Raw genomic sequence first — 14,326 nt, forward strand, 5'->3', positions numbered from 1 at the left:
TACAGTGGTGTTCTCATTAATGGAGCCAGTAGTTACCACTTGTTAATCCTTAATAAAGGGGGCCTTTGTTGGAAGTACCCAGTTTTTACCCCGTTTTGCTAAAATGAATGTTCTTTAGGAATGTTCTCATTATCATCATCATCATCCTCAGCCTCTTCTCTGTGCTGCTGCTGCTGCTGTGAGCTATCTGAGTGTTTGCATTTGAAATGTGTCACATGCTCATGTATTTCCAGTCCATCTGCCGCGTCTCTGTGCCGTGCACACAGGGCGCAGTCAGTGCGTGAGGAGGACTACAGGCTGCGGATATTTACAGTCAGATCAAACCGCAGACAACAGACAGAATCCTCCGCGAGGACATTATTCACATGTCTTTAGACAGACATTGCGGACTCCGTGAAAGTTTACTGATGCTGTTCCGTCTTCTCAAACTTCAAGCAGGACACATTGGGAGCTGATCGGTCCGAGGGGACAGTGAAGTGGTCTCTCCTCGCGCCAGCAGTGTGCTCGGAGCGGCTGTCAGAGGCGGAGCGGCGCGCGCCTCGCTCGCTTTTTACGCGCAAAAGGAAAAAGAGTCATCAGGCACCACCGGGGATCTGAGACCAGGGATCCGAGACCGGGGATCCGAGACCGGGGATCCGAGGCCGGGGATACGAGACCGGGGGTCCGAGACCAGGGATCCGAGACCAGGGACCCGAGACCGGGGATGGAGATTACTAACGGGGTTGGAATTAACGTCGGAATGAAAACTGCGATGTCGTGATCATCGACTGCATCTCCCGGACAGAGAATCCGCCTGATACGAGGTAAGAAGTCGCAGTGAGACACACGCACTCCTCCGATCATCTGATCATCTGATCATATCTGCACTAACTTCAGTCTGACACGGAGCCGAACCGAGCCAGAGATGTTGCAGCAGTAGTCATGAAATCATCTAATAATATAATAATATAATAATATAATAATATAATAATATAATTCTCTCCTCAAACTGGTGTGATTCCATAGCTGAAACGGACTCGGGCATCCGCGTACTGCTCATCACACGGAGTGCAATGTCATCGCAAAGAATCCCCCCCCCCCCCTGTACGGGATCCCAGGCTGATCTAGATGTAGTGGAGGATCAGATATTAGATCCACTGCACCCCCCCCCCCCCCCCCCCCCCCCCTTCTCATTCAGTCCAACTTCTTGTTGGCTGACAACAACATTTAGTCCCTATCACATGTCTAAACTCCTCTAGAGTCATCTGAGAGGGTTTTCATGTTTGCAGGCAGACGGTGTAGCAGCACATCTCTACCTCTCTAGCAGCACCTCTCTACCTCTCTAGCAGCACCTCTCTACCTCTCTAGCAGCACCTCTCTACCTCTCTAGCAGCACATCTCTAGCAGCTCCTCTCTAGCAGCACCTCTCTACCTCTCTAGCATCACCTCTCTACCTCTCTAGCAGCACCTCTCTACCTCTCTAGCAGCACATCTCTACCTCTCTAGCAGCACCTCTCTACCTCTCTAGCAGCACCTCTCTACCTCTCTAGCAGCACATCTCTAGCAGCTCCTCTCTAGCAGCACCTCTCTACCTCTCTAGCAGCACCTCTCTACCTCTCTAGCAGCACCTCTCTACCTCTCTAGCATCACCTCTCTACCTCTCTAGCAGCACCTCTCTACCTCTCTAGCAGCACCTCTCTACCTCTCTAGCAGCACATCTCTACCTCTCTAGCAGCACATCTCTAGCAGCTCCTCTCTAGCAGCACCTCTCTACCTCTCTAGCAGGACCTCTCTACCTCTCTAGCAGCACCTATCTAGCAGCACACAGCCCTAATGGGTTGGAACTAGTTCAGTATGTCTCTGCTATGATCAGCTGAGTTGATTAAACCCAGCTGGAGGTGAGACTGCAGCAGGTGAATGAGCCTGAGGGAAACCTCCGGCTTCATCATATCTGTAGCTCATTATTGAACATCGTGTGCGCTTTCAATTCAGTTCTTCTTTCTTGTCTTGTTCTGGCCTTGAGGGCCTTTATCAAGACAGTTCACGACCTTGACTCTTCCCATGCTTGTTGATCAGGTAACCATGTGTGGGGGGGAGCTGAACAGTGCATGGCCTTGTGCGTTCCCCTCGGTGGTGAGGTAGCCACAGATGGGGGCTGGTGGCTGGGAGTTGTTTACAGGGCTCGGGATGGATGGAGGATCGGGATGTAGGCAGGCGGTGTGGATTCAGGTGAAGTAGCACGCCAAGCGAAGGAACGTCCTGCCCCAATCCCACCGTCTACTGAGAGATGACCTTTGCCTTGTGCAGATTACAGCCATACTGTAATTGACTTACCTTTAACCCTTCCAACACATATTTTAGTGTCATGCTAGAGGTGGCTTAGTGGCAGGAGCCGGTGCAGCACAGAGTCCTGATTGTTGTGTGTGTATATGAGGGGGTTGGGGGGATGTTAATCTACCTCGCTGTCCATCACTGAGTTCCCAGGCGCCACAGTGAAACTGCTAATCCCTCAGTAAGCATAGCTTAAATCTGTCAGAGCTATGACTTGCTTTACCTCACTGCTGCACTAAATGGAATATGAGCCAGAAAGCTCGATGGCAGAGCACCAAATGTGTCCTGACAGACCTGAGGTCTGGACTTTTAAATATTCCAGTGTTGCAGAAAGTGTCATGTCAGAATGGGAAACTGGTTTCCTGTTGTTTTATATCCATGCTATTGTTCCAGCTGATCACTGGAGATTTAGGAAATACTGGTCTCAGTTCACCCTGTAATTCTGTTCTGATGACAGCATTAGTAGTAGTATTAGTAGTAGTATTAGTACCTCTCCTGAGAATGAATGGGTCTGCTAAATGTCCTGTGAGCTTGATGGTAGCCAGGTTGGTCTTTGGGCTCTCATATAATACCTTCTCTAAGCAGCCCGTGGGCCTCTCAGCGGATCTGCTGGCTATAAATAATGGCACATATGTCACCGTGCTCTTGGCTGAGTTACACTAAGCCCATCCTGAGCTCCATAGGGACGAGCAGAGAGCTGTGTCTCAGGCTTGACTGAGGCCAGGACACAGACTAGCACACCTCACGCTCCATCCACATCCTCCTCAGCAGCATTCTCATTCTGTCCCTACTCCTCCTTCATCGCTGCTCATCATCCCTTTCTCCGCTCATTCACTGAATCAGCTTCCACCTCCACCTCCACCTCCACCCCCTCTCCCTGTGTAGCCTGTGGAGAGATGGAAGAGCAGCATTAGCATTAGCAACAGCTTGTTTATTCAACAGTATCGTGTGTTGGGAGAAGTCCAATCAGTGTGAGCAGCAGGAGACAGGAGCAGTACTCTGGGCCAGATCCAGACCAGTGGTTGAGTCATCATCTCATAGAACCAGCACACACACACACACACACACACATGAATCATAGTGTGTGTAGCTGAACTCCTGTTCAGCATAGAGACGATTAACAACCTGTTTATTTTCACAAGAGAACACAATAATGGGCTTCAGGCCAACTCATGGTCAGATCTGTAATCATGACTACTTTTGTTGGACGATATATTGTCCCAGAAATAATTGTGATGAACAATATTGTTGTCATTTTAAGACCATTTTAAGCCACTGATATAATGATAATATAATAGCATAATAATGCAAGTACAACCTTTTAAAGTCAATTCATTCTTAAGAATATTCAGACAATAAATAAATAAAACCACAACTCCAACAGGTAAAGACTACATAGAACTGTGTAAAAAACAAGTCCATCTGTATAAACATGATTCTAATAAACACCTCATTGTACCAGAGGCAATGTGACGCAGCAGACCATCCTTGTGGGTGTTTTTACGTTTCACATTAAAATAAATCATCAGATTAATGTAGGGATGTTAATAATGAACCGTTTAACCGTTGACCGACATTAAGCATTTCAACCGATTAACGCTATCGGTTAAACGGTTAAAATAAATATGAACAATTAATTAAAAAGCTGAGAAAAACACGGAGAAGCGGCTCGTCTCTTTAAGAAGAAAAGCTGGTCCACCTTAACAGCCCACTTTAAGAGGCGGAACTGGAGTAGCAGGATACAGGAAGTTGGCTCCGGTCTCTGGCTCTCTTGAGCGGAGTGGAGGAGTTGTAGTTTCATAGCATTTATTCACCGACAAATAAACTGTACACACACTGCTACACCTACGATCACAGCTAGAATGCCACCAACAACCTCACACTCACCGCCAACACACACACACGGTCTGTCGGACGCTCGTAAAAGTTACGCCGCAATGACAGAGCGGCGGCGAGCACGAAGCTACCAGCAGAGCTACAGATACTAACATAGCACAAAAACACACACCGTTTATTGGACAATCGCTATCGTTAATCCGGCCAGACACACAGCTGACAACCTGCGAAACTAAACTAAATGTGCGGTGGAGACTTTTACTGGGAAAGTGACTGCATGTCGGCGACACTACACGCAGCATCGGTTAAGAATTTTCAATGTGTATATCTGTAATCCTGTTATCAAAAACATCCAGTTAGTTCATTCAGTACTGGTTAATATAGCCTACACTTCCAAACCCTGAATTATCACTCAATAGAATACAGTGAAGCTGGCACGCCACCACACACCACAAAGACGGAGCCTGTGTACCAGGTTTAAAACTCAGCTCCGCCCCGCCGACGTGAGGCCTGGCATCCGTGCCCCATGTGTTTCAGCCAACCCACAATGTTCCACACCGGAGCTGTGGAGTTTGGCTTTGAAACCAAGTCCATTTGGACTGTCGGGTGGAGCTGCCTGAGCCCCGTCCACTGTGTAACTCCGACACAGAGAGCAGACGAGGGGACAGAGGCAGTGCGACCAGAAATGACAGCAAATGTGTCTATAATGTTTCTCTGTTCTTTCGGCTTAGGTGTTGTGAAAAAACACTGAGGCGCTCGAAAAATAAACTGGATGCTTGTGTCCCCTCTGCTGTATGTACTGTATGTACTTTATTATGTGTGTACATATATAGTATATACATATTGTCGGTCCTATAAGTGGTTGCACACACTGTTTTCTTTTTTTTGTGATTTTTTTCATCCTGTTGCTATCAGGAGGTTTTCTAGTGTGCATGTGTGAAACATGTCTGTGTATGCAGACCCCTGATTGTAGTATGTATAGAAGCTCGTGCATGTCCGTTGTAAAAAATCAAATCAATATGTCACACACTGATGGACCAAAGTTCAAGGTTTCAACCTATGATTTGGGTTTTACACTCGCAGCCATCTTTTGCAGTTATTGGAGTCAGAAACACCAACACTATCTCTAGAAATTGTTCTCTTGATAAAAATTTGATAAAATGTCAGTTGTTGATTGGCAGACAGCCACAATGCTGTCGGTCCTTCCCCTCCAACCTCCTCCTCTCTCTCCTTATTTTGTGATTTTTGATATAGTCAGCTATATGCTGATCACGGTAACAGCTGAATGGATTGTTTGGTAAAGCTATTCCTCTGTGTACATGTGCATCACGTCCTGTGTGTAGGGCACAAAGTGCTGGTGGGGGAACCATTGATAATGACCATCATGCACTCGCATGAATGCGACCACGGGAAATTCATGGTCAGCAACTTAGACCCTTGCCTACCAGGATGCATCAATATGGGACTTGTGTTTGTGATTATTAATGTGCCAGAGATAATGATTTATAAAAAGAGCATACAAAGCAACACATTAACAAGAGAATCAGTATCAACAAAGACCCCAACAACCAATCATTCAGCCCTAGTTGTCATGTTTCTGTCCACTGCCGGTGGTTAGTAATCCAGAGACAAACCTTTGCTTCAACCAGACTGTGAGTAGTGAGTCGTGCCTGGCTCTGTGCTGCCCGGTGGCCTGGTGTTGCTTTAATGTCACCGTTAGCCTGACCTACTGTTGTGACGGTCAGTAAGGGAGCAGCCACCGAGTCAGTCACAGTAGTCCGGCACCGGGCTGGAAGGAATAAAAGGCTGGAGGTAGAAAGGGCGATGCACAGCAGGACTCTGCTCCGTTTACTCCCCCCCGCGGATGAGTCCTGATGTCAGACTCTCATCTGTTGCTATGGACGGCTGCACTGTCCCCTCATTTGCCATCGATTCTGCCTCTCTAAAGCTGGGATTATATAGTCATGTCTGCCAGTTCTGCAGCCTCAATTTTCTCCAAGAAAAGCTGTATGACTGGATATGGATGAGAGTCTAGTGTTCATACTCCTGAGTGATCTGCCGTGGACAGACTGATTGTGTGTCCTTGGCAGGCAGGGAGGAAGTAACCATCTTTGTGGTGACGGAAGCAGCGTTTTGGTTAGTGGTCTGTCGTCCATATGCCCTCCACCTGCCTGAACTAACACATGACCATCTGGATGAGATAGTGCACACAAAGGATGACACAGTTCTCCTTCAAATGGAACACCAAAGCATGGATATATTAGAAAAGTTCCAAACTGAAACCCCATTTACACCTGACATTTAAAGAACTCAAAGTCACGTTTACAGGTCGTCTGCCCCTAGACGGTGGCGTTTTGAGGCTGATGTGTCCGCTCATTACACACCCCCTCTCCAGCAGCGCCCGGTTGCCGGCCTGTGTGTTACGCAGCCTCCGGAGGCTTCTTCAGTCCTTTCAGACAGAGCGATCGGATCTCGATGTGGAAACTGAAGACACCTATTAACACCAGGTGTAAATGTAATCACGTTAAATCATATCTAGATCAAATCTGGATACAAGACACATTTTAAGGGCAGGTGTAGAGGGGGTCTGAGTGCTCCGCCCTGTGAGTGTCACGTCAGAAAGATGCTGTGTTTTAATGCAACTAAGCAGCTCTGGCACTGTGTGAGTGTATTGAATTAGTGCTGAACTGATGAGTCAATTAATCAATTAGTGTATAACAACATCTGGTATTTTATGGTGTGCATTTGTCAATAATTTTAATTTGTCTATTAATAATACATTACATTTTTTAGTTGCAGTCTGAATAGGGATGTCAATAAGTAATGGATTAACAGTTAATCTCCATTTAAAAATGAATTTATTAACAATATATCAACTGATGATGTAGAAGCTGATGGAAGAAACAGTGGTTTAGTGGCGTACAGGGTCGAGTGGTTAGCTGGTTTAATGAGAAGGAGCTACAGGTGTGTGCTGAGCGCCTGTCAGTAACCAGGTGGAACATGTTGGTGAGTCTGAGGGTTTTAAATGGTGAGGGAGAGTGGGAGGTGGAATATACTGGAGTATACTGTGGGAGGTGGAATATACTGGAGTATACTGTGGGAGGTGGAATATACTGGAGTATACTGTGGGGGGTGGAATATACTGGAGTATACTGTGGGAGGTGGAATATACTGGAGTATACTGTGGGGGGTGGAATATACTGGAGTATACTGTGGGAGGTGGAAGGGACAGGTGCATGATGGAGTTGTAAAACAACAGGAAGTTAGTTCTTGTCGTTTGGCCTGCTTGTCACCAGAGTGGCAGCAGCAGTGACACACAGCTGATGGAGGCTATTAACAGGCCCAGCGCATCACTTCTGCAGCTCTGGGCCAAAAACTATTAAGCCGCCTCTATGTGCAACAGGGACGGACCGGGACAGAAACTCATCCTGGGACTTTGAGATGGAGAGGCCATTTATGTGAGCGCCCAGAGGGCGCGGACCAAAGTCATTTTACCACTAATCCAGTTCCTGTGGTATAAAGAGAATCTGATGATGATGCTGAAGACCTTCAAGGTCCTTTATAGTGGATGACACCTCTTCAGTTTGTATCAGCACGTCACCACTGACCTGATTCAAAAGAAAACGGGCCAGGGGAGCTGAGGGGAGCTGGAACACTTTTCACTTTTTAACACATTTTTGAACAAATCGTCATTCAAATACCATCTAAGAATACATTACTGAAGCAGCTGATCGATAGTCCAGTGTTGGTCATCTATGGTTTTTTTGTTCCTTTTCCCTGATGATGGGCCTTGAGGCTAAATGGTTGTGGAAGATATGTATGAATGTGAAATTTATATATGTTTAGAAAATTTTAATGTTATTAGCGTAACAAAAATATGAAGTTGTATATAGAATGTATGTGATAAATAGGGATGTCACGGTACCAGAAATCTAGTAGTCGATACCAATACCAGTGAATTTCCACGATTCTCGATACCAAATTCAATACCACGGTAAAAAAAAAACCAACAACAATAAATCCCCTGTACTGTAATTCAACACGTACTCTTTTATTAAAAACATTTGAACATTACAAAAAACAGAGGCATGTAGCCTTTAAGTAATAAATAAAAATAATTGACCCATTTTGTTCATTTTGGCGTATCAGCGGCATGCTATCAATCGATAAACAGACAACGGACGCTAAATACTGTCCGTGAATGCATCATGTCCGGCAAACACACCTATTTGGCAGCTCGTGGGGATCCTTTTTAAATAAATAAATAAAATGTATATTTTAATATTTAATATTTTTATCTGCCCATTCACTATTATGATAGAGTCAACGATTAACCAGCCATTGATTGTTAACATGGCCAATAATTGTTTGAGGGAATCCCACAAAATTTGCACCCGAATGCCTGAATATTGTGTGGACAAACAATTGTGGGGACATGGTCCAATTTCACTGTGAAGAAAGAAAAAATGCACCCACTAGCAACACCAACACCCAAACAGATGCTACAATGGTCCTCCCAACTGACTGACTTCAGACCGTAAACATAATGAAACGGGTCTGTACGAGGCCACCACCGATTCTGGCACTGGGGGGGGGGCAGTCAGTCAGGGAGAGGACAGGAAATGAGGCTCTGGCCTGTTGTTGAGCTGAGTCTTGAGAGACTGCTGTCTGGCTCTGAGTGCTGACCTGTCAGAGCCATACGAGAAGGGATCAGAACTCATGAATAAATGAGCAGAGCTTTGGCGTTGGGCCCACAGACACTCAGGATCCAGAGGGGATTAGGTCTGGTCCTCATACAACTGGACACACATCAGTTATCGGACTAGTTATCATTGTGCCAGGCACGTTTGACAGCTTTAGACCGTAAAGGTCTTTAGATGGTCCTGACCAAATCTGAAGTGGATCAGATGAGTTTTCTAGGAGGAGTTCATTACAGTACATGGCCTGTAAAATGCTAAAAATGGACGAAAATGGCACATTGACTTAAAAATGGCTTACTTCCTGTTGGGTTTTGGGCATACCTCCAAGAGGCTTTTTTGTGCGTCTCCAGATGTTACATCTGCCTGCCAAATTCCATACATGTAGGTGAAACCTGAATGAGGGGCTACATTTTTCAAGCCCGAGAGCCTTAAAATAATAGTTTTCCACCGCGTCTGATGAGTGTGCAAAGTTTAACAACTTTCCGAGCACCGTAAGGCCCTCAAAATGCGATTCATTTTAAGAAAAAGAAAAAGAATATTTCCTACAGTTTCAGTAGGACCTTCGCTGCCCGACGTCGGTGCTCTAAATAAATAATAAATAAACAATAAAATATAATGAACAAGCTCAAATAGAATACAATGGAACAGAATATATATTTTAACTTGATTGCTGACTTAAATAATTGATCAGTAAGTCACCTAATTAATAGAGAAATACCACATAAATGAATAAATGAAATAGAAACCGTACTGAATGTATGGGACCAAACTGGGTGTTTACCCTCTGCAGCCTCTCTGCCCTCTACTCTGCAGTTTCCGTCATTTTATCTTTCCTTTTCCACGTCGTATCCGTAACTTAAGGATCCTCTCACATCAGATTATCCAGGCTGAAAAGAAACCCTCTTTGTTTCCTGAAATGAGGTCACACAACTGCAGCAGAGAAATCGTTGAGTATAAAAGCTTTTGAGATGTCATCTTTTAATCCGAATATACTTCTCCCATGTGAAGTACCACTGAGCTCCGGCTGTAGATAGACTGGGAGTCTGCTCACTGTGTGAACTTTCAGCATAAGCACTTTATTCCCTGGCTGCAATTTCTATTTCTTAAATGTCTAATATCTAGTTAATAACATGCAGTGTTTGCCTTGGTGGGTAGCCCTGTGGGACACTGAATGGCCAGGAGGGTACAGAGATATGAGAATAGAGACATTGAGCTGTGTGTGTGAGTCAGAGAAGCCCTTTGTCAGCTCAGTCCGATGTGGCCGTGAAACCTGACGTAAGTCTCACAGCCATCAGCGTTAGCACTGCTCCAGGTGTTTGCAGAATGTTTTATATTCATTTTTATATTCATTGCTATTCTTCAGCCATGTAGAGGCAAAGAAGACACATGATTAAAAGAAAAAAAATGACGCAATTACAAAACTACAAATATAAAGTGCAGTATTTATTGTACATATTCCACCAAAATGACACATTTTTGTATCATATCTCATTTATATTTTGGTTATGGTCATTTAGTTTTGATTGAGGTTTTCATCAGCACCACAAGTTTTTCTGGGAAAACCTCACCACACTTTGAACACATAAAAGCTGTGAATCAATTCCTTATAAATGATCTTTCACCATCTTTAAGGTGAAAAAACACAATTCAATCACACAGAATCATTTGATCACTTTGAATGTGTCCGAGCGGTTCCATGGGAGCGTCTGACCATCTTTAGAGTGCTGATCTGAGGTTAAATCTAGGTGCAGTTGTGAGGAAGGAAAATGGACCACATGGCGTGTTGTTTGGGTGGTTTGAGACTCTTCTTGGTGGTTCTAACTCACACAGGCTCCGCCCTCTACTGGACTCTATGGGTACTCCTCTCCTCCCATCACACACACACGTTAAAGCTGCAGTGCGTAGAAATCCGGAAAACGCAAAATCCTGCATCCCCTCGAGCTGCTCTCTCCTCTCTCTCCTCTCTCCGCTCTCCCCTCTCTGTCCGAAGCCCCTCCCCCCACACGAGAACGGGCATATGCACGCGCTTCATACGTGCTCGCTACATCTGAGGAGGCTACCGCAGCGAGCTACACATTACCTTCTAACGACATCAACAGTTACCATGGTAACATCATCTAACGACATCAACAGTTACCATGGCTGAGTCACAGGTGAGAAAAATACTTTGTCACAGACCACATTTAGCTACCACGGACAACTTTGAACATATGACAACAGACAGTATTTATGCTTAGTGTAAAATAACGCTGGAGACCGACGTCAACAAAAGCTAAAGTATTGTAAGACTTTGCTGCATTTGAAGTGTTTCGTTTATAGACCGAATAAAAGCAATTGTTTATTTTCTAGACGAAATGACGAGCTAAACTTTAGAAACAACGTAGCCCAATGTTTTATTCAATCTATAGCATAGATAGCTGGCTAACGTTAGCCAACGGCCAGTTGCTTCTTCAAGTTTCAGTAATGCTATCTTTCTAACTTTACTGTTTTTAGTCTGTATAGATAACTTTACACATCTGAAAATAAATAAAACCATGACCATGTTATTCATAATGGAAATGGTAATTTTACATTTGTTACATATCTATTACTAACAGAGCACCGTCGAGTCAGATCCTGACTATGTCCTGGAGCAGTCGGCTACGAATGGACGAGGAAGAGGAAGAGGGCGAGGAAGAGGGCGAGGAAGAGGGCGAGCTAGTGGACGTGGACGTGGACGTGGACGTGGCAGAGGGTCTGGCCGGGGGAGAGGACAGAGTCAGCTTGAAGACCCTCTGGCTGAAGATGACTTCAGCAGAGTACAACAACTACAAGCTCGACAGATATCAGATGAACAGGTATCTCAAAATATAACATGTCCATACTTTATGTCCACATTATGATCATTATTGTTTATTCATAAATAAAGTAATACTTTTTCCCTGATCTACTGTCTTTCTAGGCCAGAATTCAGTGTTTGAGCCTGCAGCAGTGTCAGGAGCTTCTGGGGAGATGTCTGTTCAGGGATCCCAGCCTCATTTTTGATCTAATGGTCAGCGCTCCTCCACCAGGTCCTCCTGGCCAGGACCCCAATCAACCTGAGGTGTGTCTGCATGAGGTGCAGGGAAATGCCCACTGACGTGGAAAGGAAGTGCTGTGGCCAGCCACCACAGAACTGCATTTCCCTGCTACCTCATGTGGACCTCTACATCCTCCATGAGGGTGTCCTTCGCCTGGCCAGGAGGATCTGGAACGACATTAGGGCTCAGCAGGACGTACCCAATCCCGGAGAGGACAACAGACAGTTCCGGTATGCTGCTTACCGGCAGTTTGTTGTGTGGCAGTATGGAGCCTTGGGGCGGGGTAACAGAACTGTAATTCCCAGCTGTTGTGTGTGGAGGATTAGGGACAGATATCCTGACCCCCACCACCAATATGTGGGCTTTATCCCACACAGGCTCTGAAACAACCCCCCCCCCACCCCCCCTGTGTGATGTGATATTTTTGTAGAGTATTTACATTTTACTTATTGTTATTCTTGCCATTGTTTTTGAAAAAATAAATCCATTGAAGGATGACCACCTGCTTTTTTTGTTCACGACTGCCAGTGTCAATACCATGCAGTAAAGAAATTCAGCTCACTTGGGTAACACTTTTATTACATTCAAAAATATAGATGACAATCCCAAACATTCATAACACACCACAAAAAAAGTTTAAAAAAAGGTAAATTAAAAAATAAGTACACCATCTTTCAGTGGGGCTAGACCTATAGAACATGTCTGACCCCTGGTCAGTATTTTTGAGTGGTGGCCATAGTAGGGGTGTAGGTGGGATCGACTCAGGTGAGGTGTCGCAGGGGTCACATCTTCTCCTATGGTCGGCTGCTCACTTAGGTAGTCCTTGGCCCTGCGAATGAACAAAGAATAGCATGTTAGAATTTTGAAATCAGTTGTTTAGTTTTGACTATAACGTCACACATATAGGCCATATATATAGGCTATAATATTTTTTAAAAGGCTGCTGTAATGCATAAATAATAACTTATTTAGCATGCAACTCTATGCTGGTCTTTTGTTGGTTGAGAAGTTTCTTACTCTGCCTCTCATGCTATAGTACCATATTATTTCAATGACAATATGTCAATGCGTCTCTTTTTGTGTGTCAATGCGTGATGTCTTTACATTATCATAAATGATACCTTTCATATAACATCTCTGTAGTCGTCAAAAAGCTGCTTGTAATTAACAAAATCTATATGCAACCTTTATCAACTAAAATCAGAATCAGTGTAATGAGAAACTATGTTGTGAAGGCTGCAAGGGTTAGTGTGAAAACATGCAATTTGGGTTTCTGAAGAAGGGATGTTGAATGAGGCCCACTGAAAGAACTTCTATACCTTGTCGTCGACTGACTTGTGTGTGCAGTAGCTCCTCTGTGGTTGGAGGTGGAATACCACATAGCACACCATACTGCCGCGGGTCATCAGGCCTCTGGCGTCTCACACGCGGCATGCCTCTGTCTGCTGTGGTGCGGCTACGGAGGATGGCCCTCTAGAGGTCAGGAATGTAGCCATAGTCCTTGTCGACCTTCATTGTGTACAGGCTCCACTTCCGCGACTTCTTGTTGTACAGCTTCCGGTATCTGACATAATGAAATTAGCATATGACCGAAACAGGAAAAGATGGTTATTGAAAAATGAATTTGTGATAAATTTGCAAAACTGCTGCCTGTGCAAGGGCAACATTCATTATAATTATTCATGTATAAATTTGACCTTATATTATAAAACTAATATACTTCCGTTTTAGTGGGTATACTGTTGTCAATTTTAAGAACTTACTCAATGGAGCCATCAGCTTTTCTCTGCACTGGTCGGTGGACATGATGATTATAATCCAAACCAGCAAGTAGGGTGCGAGCTGAATAGACGGGCGGGGTGAAACTGAATCTCTTGCTGGCATACATCAGTATGTGGTTGTGAAAGGACTCAAGTTCTGCTGTAGACCTAAACAGTAAAAAACAAGTGTTAGATCTTTTATGTTGTCATTAGTCATTAGTTGATACATATAGTCACAATCAGTGGTGGACAGTAAAAAAATAAAAAGGACTTTGATCAAGTCACTGCATGATTTACAATCATCTGTATTTTAGAGATTTTTCAAAAAGGGACCCACTCTCTGCATGATCTTTCCCAAGATTTACTCACTTTTTTCTTCCCTATGTGGGTTTATAGGGAGTAAGCCAGGAGCTTCCTTTGTTTGAGTTAAATACTTGTGAACATAAACATTACATGTAAAACCCATGCCCACATACCTAAATCCCAGGTACTTCACTACTTCACCCAGCCAGCGTGCATTTAGCACTATCTCAATGAGTGCTCTGTGTGCCACAGATCCCTTCTCTATCCATTCCTTGTCCCTGTTGTCTGACAAGGGTCCATGATGACAGGCGCCAAGAGCCCACTCGTGTTCTCCTGTGACGTGATGGAGTAGGCCAGC

The 14,326-nt window shown here is 44.6% G+C and overlaps 1 protein-coding gene across 2 annotated transcripts in view; it reads left to right on the forward strand.

Annotated features, from left to right (window-relative positions):
* Positions 1-266: 266 nt before the first annotated feature.
* LOC119477063 (leucine-rich repeat and fibronectin type-III domain-containing protein 2-like) overlaps positions 267-14,326 on the forward strand; it is a 163,494-nt gene continuing 149,434 nt past the window's right edge. For both annotated transcript variants that reach the window (XM_037750904.1, XM_037750905.1), the window contains exon 1: positions 267-803. The gene's annotated coding sequence lies outside the window, so the exon portion shown is untranslated. The remainder of the gene's footprint in view (positions 804-14,326) is intronic.

This window comes from Sebastes umbrosus, chromosome 18 (genome assembly GCF_015220745.1).
Source record: "Sebastes umbrosus isolate fSebUmb1 chromosome 18, fSebUmb1.pri, whole genome shotgun sequence".
NCBI classification, from domain to species: domain Eukaryota; kingdom Metazoa; phylum Chordata; class Actinopteri; order Perciformes; family Sebastidae; genus Sebastes; species Sebastes umbrosus.